The sequence below is a fragment of the Manis javanica genome, chromosome 15 (assembly GCF_040802235.1).
Source record: "Manis javanica isolate MJ-LG chromosome 15, MJ_LKY, whole genome shotgun sequence".
Lineage (NCBI taxonomy): Eukaryota > Metazoa > Chordata > Mammalia > Pholidota > Manidae > Manis > Manis javanica.
This window is the reverse complement of record NC_133170.1, coordinates 80,576,216-80,585,382: the sequence shown is the minus strand read 5'-3', so window position 1 is coordinate 80,585,382 and position 9,167 is coordinate 80,576,216. Positions and strand designations below refer to the sequence as shown.

At 52.6% G+C, this 9,167-nt stretch overlaps 1 long non-coding RNA gene across 1 annotated transcript; it reads left to right on the top strand.

The window, feature by feature from the left end:
- The first annotated feature begins 2,895 nt into the window (after window positions 1-2,895).
- LOC118967451 (uncharacterized) lies at window positions 2,896-6,985 on the top strand. The gene is made up of 3 exons (XR_005054495.2): window positions 2,896-4,041; window positions 5,951-6,089; window positions 6,911-6,985. It is a non-coding gene; the product is annotated as an uncharacterized lncRNA (long non-coding RNA).
- Window positions 6,986-9,167: the final 2,182 nt, after the last annotated feature.

Genomic DNA, 9,167 nt, shown 5'->3' with positions numbered 1-9,167 from the left:
TCCTCCACCTGTCAATTCTTAGGCCAGGCCCCCAGCCAAGACTTCTCCTTGGAACTTGGCTCTCGGCACAGAGCGAAGGAGTCCCTGACAGCCCTGCCTCATGGCCTAGATGTGTCAGATTTTCTCTCTTTCTCCCTCTCTCTCTCCGCCTCTCCACTTCCTTCCTCTTTCTCCTCTTTCCTTCTCTCTCCCTCTCTTCCTCAGCCAAGTCTTTGCATGAAAATATCAGCTCCTTTGTTTATCCAGCTGACTGTGAGGACAGCAGACTGCCAAGCCTGTGCATCTTCACGCCAAGTCCCCATCCAACCGTGCCATCTTAGAGATGAGGAAACTGAGCTCAGAAAACTGAATTGACTCCCCCAGATTCATTGTGAATAGGGGACAGGGTTTAAGACCAGGCCACCAGAAGCCCACCCGTGGGCCCTGAACCAACTGGCCGCACTAAACAGGCCTGTATGCTTACATCTCTTTGCTCTTTCTGCCTCCATTACCTCTTTTTCCCCCACCTGGCCAACTCCTACTCATCCTTCAGAGCCCTGCTCAATCGGCCTTTTCTTTGTTTCTTCAATCTCTAAGTAAAGAACATTCCATTTCTCGATCCCACAAATATTTGAGTACCTTTATGTTCCAAGCAGGCCACTATGTCCTGGTGAAACACAGATGAATAAATGAACCCAGTTCCACCACTTAACAAGCAAACACAAGCCAACACATGGTCACTAATTATGTAAACAATTATGAAGGATGTGAACTAAGTCCTCTAACAAAGAACAATGGGTCTGCATTACTATGTAATGGGTGATCAGAGAAGTTCTCTGGAAGAGGTGAAGTTAGAAAGTGTCTTGCAGTCACAGACACTGGGAAGTACAAAGGCCTTGAGGCAGGAAGAGCTTAATGTCTGCAAAGAACAGCAAGAAGGCTAGTGTGGCTAATGTGGAAGGTGAGCAGAAAGGACAGTAGGAGGTGAGCCAGTGAGACAGACAAACCTCACTTAGAGCTGTCTTATAAGGCACTGTAGTTTTGGAGCTTCTGCCACTTTCCTGGACCAGAGGGATCAGACCGAATCCTCATGGCATCCCCAGAACAGCACCTGACACCCAGCAGGTGAGTAGCTGGGGTGGCCTGAGGCCGTCATGGCTCAGCTGGCAGGTAACAGGCAACTCTGCCCCCTCCCTCCTTTCCTCTGCTCTGGAAAATGGCTGGGTCCTCCTGCTTGGCTGGCTCCCCTGGGACACCCTCCTAAGGGGCACAGTGGGTCAGCTGGGCTGGGGGGGTCACCCTTCTGGGAGTCAGGCACCATTTGCAGCTCATTTCCTGGTGTCACTTGCGTTGTTTCTGAGATCTGTTTTTTTTTTAAAGGTTCCAACCAAATGCTCTGTCACGCAGGCTATAGCTTTAAAGGAGTGTCAGGGCTGCTGGTGGGCCTTGGTGTGGTCCCTCCAGGCTCCTAGCCTGGCTATGTTCCCTCTCCAGCCACTTCTTCTGCCCCAGGCAACTGGACCCTTGGAGCAGAGTCAGCAGGGCCACGAGCCCTACACAGCTTGTGTTGGCCGAGGCGTCCCCTGAGCCAGTCTTTGTGCTCAGGGAGCACCATTCAGGCTGCACAAGAGCCCTGTGCAGGGGAGAGGGGAGAGGGCATTCCCCTGCTGAGGCTCAAAGCGAGCCCCCAGGGAGCAGAGCCAGGGGAGAAGCTTCCCGCAAAGCTGCAGAGTTGCTCCCAGTCTCACGTGAAGGGTGGGTGGGTGGGTCTGCCAGGTCCACAGCCTGTGTGTCCTTGCTTGGGACAGGAAGGGTTCCCTGAGGTCCTTCAGTACAACCAACCATTGTGTGGTTGAGGAAACTAAGTCCTGAAACAGACCGGAAAGGGTGGAGTCAGGATCTGAACTAGGAATGTCTGCTTTAGAGAAGGATAAATGATGCAACTTCAGCCAGGAAAAGGCAGGCCCCTTGGAAGTGCAGGGCTGGCTCTGCTCAGAGAGGCTGGTGGGGGAGGCACACTCCTGCACGAAGCACCCTGCCTGGCACATCATTCCTGCCAGTGTGTCTTGCAGGGTGGGGCACAATCCCCCCTAGTGAGCCAGCTGCTTCCTTCCGACCCCTCTCACGACCTCAGGGAGAGACTCCTCGCGGTACTAAGGCACCTTTAACACCTCTCTCAGCTCTTGCTCATTTCCTTTTCTTGACCAACAAGCACAGAGCCCTCCCTCTGCGGGCAATGCTGTCCTGCTGAACTGAGGGACAGTTTTGTCAGGAAGGAGCCATTTGAGCTGAGCCCAAGAGGGTCTTTTGGAGCTTGACAGGGAACAGGGAGGAACATTCTGGGTGGAGGAGCAGTTGGTGCACATTCCTGGAGGCACGGGGAGGCATGACGTATTTGGGAGGGAGGGAACCCATCTGATGTGACGAAGACTGTACGTTGTCGGTGATAAAGTGGAAGGGACCTGAGAGGGAGGAACCCCGGTGCCGTAAGAAAGGGTGTGGGGCTTATTTGATGGGCGATGGGAGTCATGGAAGGACATTGAGCAGGAGCAGGGGGTTTGGCAGGAGTGACCCTTGAGGCAGGTCGATAGTTAAGAGATTCTACTGGGATCCAGGTTAAAAACGGTAGTGAACCTGAGGAGGCCAGCGGTGTTGGGGATGAGGACGTCGGTGCTAGCTTAACACCTGGGCTTCACCGAATGGTGATGAGGATGCTGACGCTGACGATGACGATATGGGGATAATAATGCTGCTGCTGCTGCTGACTTAACGATGTTGGTGGTGGTGGCGCTGGCCGATGATGGTGGCTATAGTGGTGGTAACAGCGCAAATAACTCTACCCACTAACATTTATTATTGTATTCTTTATCGCATTATTATGAACCACTGTCTAGTGGGACTGGCTCCATTTTTATCCCCATTTTTCAGATGAAGAAACTCAGGCTTTCCCGTGGCCACCGAGCTTTAGAACGGGAGTGGGGCCGGGCAGCTGGGTGTCCCGGCCCCTGAGTGCTGAGCTCTGGTCCCCACGGTGTTTGCTTCCAGGCAGCAGGTGGCAGAGGCTGTACCCCAGCCTTTCCCCACGCCCCGGGCACGGAGCTGGCAGGTTTCTCTTGTCCCCAGCCTTCGTCCTGCTCTGACCCTATGGGTCGTAGACCTTGAAGGCACCAGCCCCACCTTCTGCAGGGCTTGTCATCCCCTTGGAACTGGGGGCTGTGCTCTGTCCCCAGGGAAGGAGGAGAAGCCATACCACAGCCTTCAGCCCTTTTGTGCCAAAGTCTGGCCCGTGTGAGATGAATGTGGAGGAATTCGTTCCATATGGATCCAATTTCTTCTGGAATATGCAGCAAATGATGCTGGACGAAGGCAGGCTGCCTTGGCTGGACCTAAAATATGTGGGCGATCGTTTCCAAGATGTTTGACAACTCCAAGACTCGGCAGAACGGGCCAGCAGCACTGGCGGCGGCGACCAGTCCAGGAATGAGCAACCAGATGCCGCGGCTCATCCTGTGCGTGCGCCAGGGACACATGGGCAGGGACCAAGACGCAGGAGAATTCAGCCCGGCTGGGTGGGTGTGCTGGGCAGGGCTGCCTGAGCTTGAGGGACTCCTCCCTCTGAGAGACACGGTGGCCCATAGCGTCAGGAGTGAGGTTTTATTTTCTTGTGGTGGGACTTGAGCGAGCCTCTTGACTTTGCTGAGACTTGGGGGTTCTCTGTCTGTCACGTGGGGCAGGCAGACCTGGAGAGTAGTGGGCAGAGCTGAAGCAGGCCCTCGGGCTTTACCCCTCTCCTTCCAGGCATATGCCTCTTCTTCTAAACATGTACTTCTGATGGGGGCTGCCCGTCAAATAGCTCACCCTCTGACTGCAAGTGATTGGCTTAAAGATGAGCATGTGAGCCACACTGGGCCAATCAGATCCCTTCCCTGGGATTTCTGCTCTTGGGCTGGAGGAAGAGGTGAGCCCTGAGCTGACCGTGTCCCGCGCTCTGGGAAGAGGCTGGTCTGAGACAAAGAAGGTGCAGTAAAGAGAGAAGCAGATGAAGACAAAGGAAATGTCCAGGTGAGGTTGGCATCCTGGAGGTCTGTCTCACACCTGTCCTCCTCACCAGATTTCTGGTGACAAGAGCACCAGGTATACCTCCTATTTTGCTTAAGCTGATTGGGCTTGTGTTTCTGTCTCCTAAGACTAAAACAGTGTTGATAAATGCAAGCCTTTCCTGGTTCCAAGGTTCATTACCCTCATTGTTCCTCAGAGTTGCTCTCTAGATGGGTATTAATATTCTTATTTACAGATATTAATAACCATAATCATCTCCATTTCCCAAGAACTCGATGCTGTGCCAGTCACTGAGCTAAGCCTCTTGTCGGAATTATTTTATTGCATCCCTTGGTAATGATTAATATTACCCCTGTATTACAGATGAGGAAGTGAAGGTACGGAGGGGTCAAGGGACTCACTCTAGGGCACACAATGGGCAAATGGCAGAGCCAGAATGCCTACACTGTTCCAAAACTGGTGCCTGTAAATTCTCTACAGGGGGCTGGTGGGGTTTGAACTGCACGAGAAAGCCCGCAGTTCCTCCTCCCCCACCTCCTTCCCTATCTGTGCTTCTTTATGAGATAGCTTTGCATTCTTTCCTTCTAGACTTCGAGTTCATTTCCCACCCCTTGAAGCCAGGCTTGGTCATGTGACTTATTAGCCAATAGAATGTCGTAGAAATGGCATTACGGCAGTTCTAAGCTGGCCTTTAAGGAGGGTTTGCAGTTTCTACTCTTCTCAGACCCCTGCCACATGCCATGAGAATAAGCCTGGGCTAGCCTGTTGGAAGACGGGAGGCACAGGGAACACAGTGGTGCTACCGAGGCCAGCCCAGATCGGCCAACAGCCAGCCAATCCCAGACACGAGAGTGAATCCAGCCACGAGTGGCCGAGTCACCCGCCCAACCCCTCTAGATGTTGAGCAATAAATGCTTGGCACTGGATGCCACTGAAGTTATGTTATTATTTTGTTACATGGATTTATTGTGGCTGAGAACAGGCAATGACAGTGAGGGAGAAAGGGGGATTTTCTTCCCTAAGTCTCTGTGGCTGTGCCCACTTTGCTGGACGCCATAATGAAGACCCATGAGACCCCATCTTTGCCCACCTCTCCCCCTCTCAGCAGCTGAGAAGGTGTGACATAGGTTTCCAGACTGTGCTTAAGTGGCTGTAATTAATAACAGGGCTGCCTCAGAAGGCCCGTCCTGCCCACTCACCCTGCCTGCCCGCCCCGTTCAGAGTGGAGTTCGCAGGAGTTGAGTAATTGTATTGTTTATCGCACTAAATGGAACATTAATCAAGCAGCTTGAAGGTGCCCAGACTGTCCCCATGGACGGTGCTCTTTCTCGTTTTGATGGGACATGGACACTTGTTGGGCTTGCATGTCAGACATGGGGGATTCCAGCTCCAGCCTTCCTGATGCAGGTCCCCCAGTGCCTCTCTGGTCTCCCTGTGTTTTGAACCCCATTTTACAGATGTGGAAACTGAGGCCTAGAAAGGTTAAGTCACTTGCTCAAGATCATCCAGCCAGGGAGGGAGGGGGGCGGATTTGAACCCAGGTGCGTTTGTGCCCAGAGCCAGGCTGTGAGCAATACCCCCACGGGCATTCCTGCATCACCAGCTGGCTTCTTGATGGAGGCGTGTTTGCCTTACCCTTGCTGAACCCTGAGCGGAGGGAGAATGAAGCTGGCAGACGTCACTGATCCCCGAGATGATTTGCCTAAAGCAGGAGACTGTGGAGCTCGGGGAGGGGTGTCAGCCAACCTCCACAAAGTTGCCAGCTCGGAGTGGTGGGGAGAGGGGTGGGTGTTGACCCATGTAGCTCTGAGAGGCAGTGACTTTCCACCTCATTCCTGTGGGTGGGGAGGGGGTGTCTTTTTTCCCTACACCTTGTGACAAGGTGGCTATTTTTAAACCGCTCTTTTTATAGTTAAAACATATTCATGTCAAAGCCACCGCGTAAGGAACACCTCAGGCCTCCCGGGAAGTGACGTGCAGCAGCCCCAGAGGCCTCGGGCTGACGGGCTGACGCTGAGGCAGCCTAACTGGCAGCCTGGGGCGGGGCACCGGTGAGTCACTCACTCGTCCTCACATCGCAGGCTTGTCTGTCCCGGGAGCTGTCTTGTTGGGGGTTTCCTGGAAGCAGGAATGGTGGCCCCCTCCAGAACCGATCATCCACTCTGTTCCCAGCCCGAGTCCCAGCTGCCCTTCCACCTCCACTGGGCCTCGAGGGCTGATGGTGCTGCCCCCACCCTCCAGCCCTAGGATGGCCAGACCCCCTTCAGTGCAGCACCTCCTCCCAAGCCCTGGTCCATACCATGGCCAGAGGCCCCTTCCCAAAGGCCAGATGCAATCATGGCTCTTCCCTGTGCAAAGCCCTTCTACGTTTCTGCACCCCATTGTCCCCCCAGCCCCTCAGTCTCTGCCCCTGCCCTTCCCGCCAGTCTGAGCTCACGCTGCTTCTGGCTCATGCTCTGTGGCCCAGTTACTCTGCCCTTCAGGCTTCCGTGCTCGCTGACCCCTCTATTCAGACCATGCATCCTCCAACTTCCCTTACGTGGCTGGCTGCTGTTTGTTTTAAACATCACCTCCAAGAAGACCTGGGAGATGGGATGGGAGTTGGGGGCAAGGAGAAGCAACTGGGGCTGCTAGGATTCATGTGGAGGAGGCTCAGTGATTCAGGAGGCTCACAAGACGAGACAGTGGGGCGGAGGGTCGAGCGCAGGCAGGCCAGCTGGGTGACGGAGCAGGCTGTCCTGCTGCCTGGGTGGGACTTGGGGAGCAGCGTCCCTGCAGATTCTCAAACCATTTCTTGGAATCCTAAGTTCCTGAAAGTGTGGGGGCCACAGCAAACTGATTCACTCTGTTTTCTTCCACCTGTCTTCCACAGAACTCCTCTGGAAGCTTTTATGAGGAAGAAATATTCTGTAGCTGAAAAGAAAAATAAAATGTTTGAAAACTGTAAGTTTTGAAGTCAGACTGTATATGTTTAAATCTCTGCTCAGCCACTTAGCTGGGTGACTTTGGAAAATTACTTAATTTCTCTGAACCTCATTTCTTCTGTGAAATGAGAATAATCATTGTACCTACCTCACCGTTTTTTGAAGAATGTGACAGACTGTTTTCCAAAGACGGTCACAGTATTTCCCATGCCTCACATCCTTGTAAAACCTCACCACATCCTTATCAAGAGGTGGAGTCCCCCCACCTTGAACCTGGGTGGCATTTGTGATGGCCTCAGCTGGCAGAGTACAGCGGAGGTAATGCTTTGACTTCTGAGACTAGGTCACAAAAATGCCATGCATTTGTGCATGGTTCTCTTGGGATGCTCATTGTTGGAACCTGGCCACCATATTGTGAGGAAGCTCAAGCAGCCTGTGGAGATGAATGGAGACCCTCCATATATAACCCAGCTGAGCCCCTAGCCAACAGCCAGGACCACCCTGCCAGCCATGTGAATGAACTATTTTTGAAGTTGATCCTCTTTTCCATAGTTTTTCTGCCTCTGCTGATGCTGTGGGAAGCAGATGAGATATCCGTGCTGAGTCCCACAAAAATTCCAGACTCTCAGGCAGACTAAATGCTTGTTATTGCTTTAAGGCACTAAGTTTTAAGGTGATCCATTATGTAGCAGGAGATTACCAGAGCAAACCATAGGTGAGATGGTATACGTGGGTGGCTTAGCCCTGGAGCACATGCATCATAAACACTTTCTGCACAGAAGAAATTGAGCACAGAGATGGTAGTGGGTTGGCCCAATGTCACACAGCTGCTGGGCATGTTTTTCTTCTACTTCTGCTCCTTCTCTGCACAGAGGTGGTCAGGACACTGTTGGGCTCTGAGACCATCCAAGGGCTAAGCCCTAACATTTCTCTGCAAAGACTTAACCTGCACCCATAGCTCAGAATGGGGTTTATCACTCCGGCTGGGGTGCTTCCAGACAGGTGTGTTGCAAGCCGTCTCCCCCACTGACCCTTCTCCCAGGCCCTCACTAGCTGTCCTGGGGAGGTGGGGCCAAGCAGTCCAGCTGAGCACTGGCAAGTAAAGGGCCCTGGAGGTGGGGAGGGGGGCCTCTCCTGGCACCAGCCTCTGCTTCCTGTCTGCCTGTGGCTCAAACTCCCAAGTGCGAGTTGCTATGAGAAAGGATCAGAGTGACTCTTTCCTCTCAGCACTAATAATACTGTTAATTAAGTGGCCAAGAGAAGAACACGGCTGGCGCCGATGAGAGGACAATAGTCTGAAAAGGGAACAGAGAGATGCATCAACAGCTTCCCATGCAGGGCTTTCAAAAGAGCAGCTGCGGGGAGCAGGCGTGCGGAGAGCAGAAGGGACGTCGCCAGAGTGGCGATCACGGCCTGGATGGGCTGGGAAGGGCTGAGATGAGCCCGTGCCAGCTGCCCAGCTGTGCTCCTCCCTGGCACCCCCTCCTGCCCAGCTGGATGAGGCCTTCCCCGAAGCTTCTGGAGAGGCTGGGCGGAGCAGGCAGCCAGAGGGCACCAGCTGGGCCACATAGACCCCTCAGGAGACCTTTTGCTTCCATTTCCTCATCCACAAAATAAGTAGGATGAGCTAAACCCCACTTCCTCTTATGAGTCTACATTGATTGGAGGTGGCTGTGAGGGATGCTGACTTGAGAATTTAGAACCCAAATCAATGCTTCACGGAAAAGCATTCTGGGGTTGATTAGTGATGTCTGCCATGGGTATGGGATCAACAGTTTGGGGCATGAGTATTATCTGTAGATTGTATCTCCAAGGCCCATTCATACCTTCAATAAGTAGTTAAAAAAAATACCCACTTGTGTGTTTCTATTTATTTATTTACTTATTTATGTTTTTTATATAATAAGTGTGTCTTCCCCTTTTAATGTCCTAGTTTCCTCATCTCTAAAACGGGTGCCCAGAAAGGACATTGTTTTCCGGTGGGCTATGGAGATAAAGAAAGTGGGGAGAGTTAAGAAAAGAGGATAGGTCAGGAATGCTAAGGAGGGCTTGGTATCTGCATGTTACTTTAAATCAGGAGTTGGCAAACCACAGCCCAACAGATAAAGTTTTATTGGAACACAGCCATGGCCATTCATTTATGTACAGTCTGTGGCTCTTTTTGTGCTACAGCAAACAACAGAAACCTCATGGCCCACAATGCTT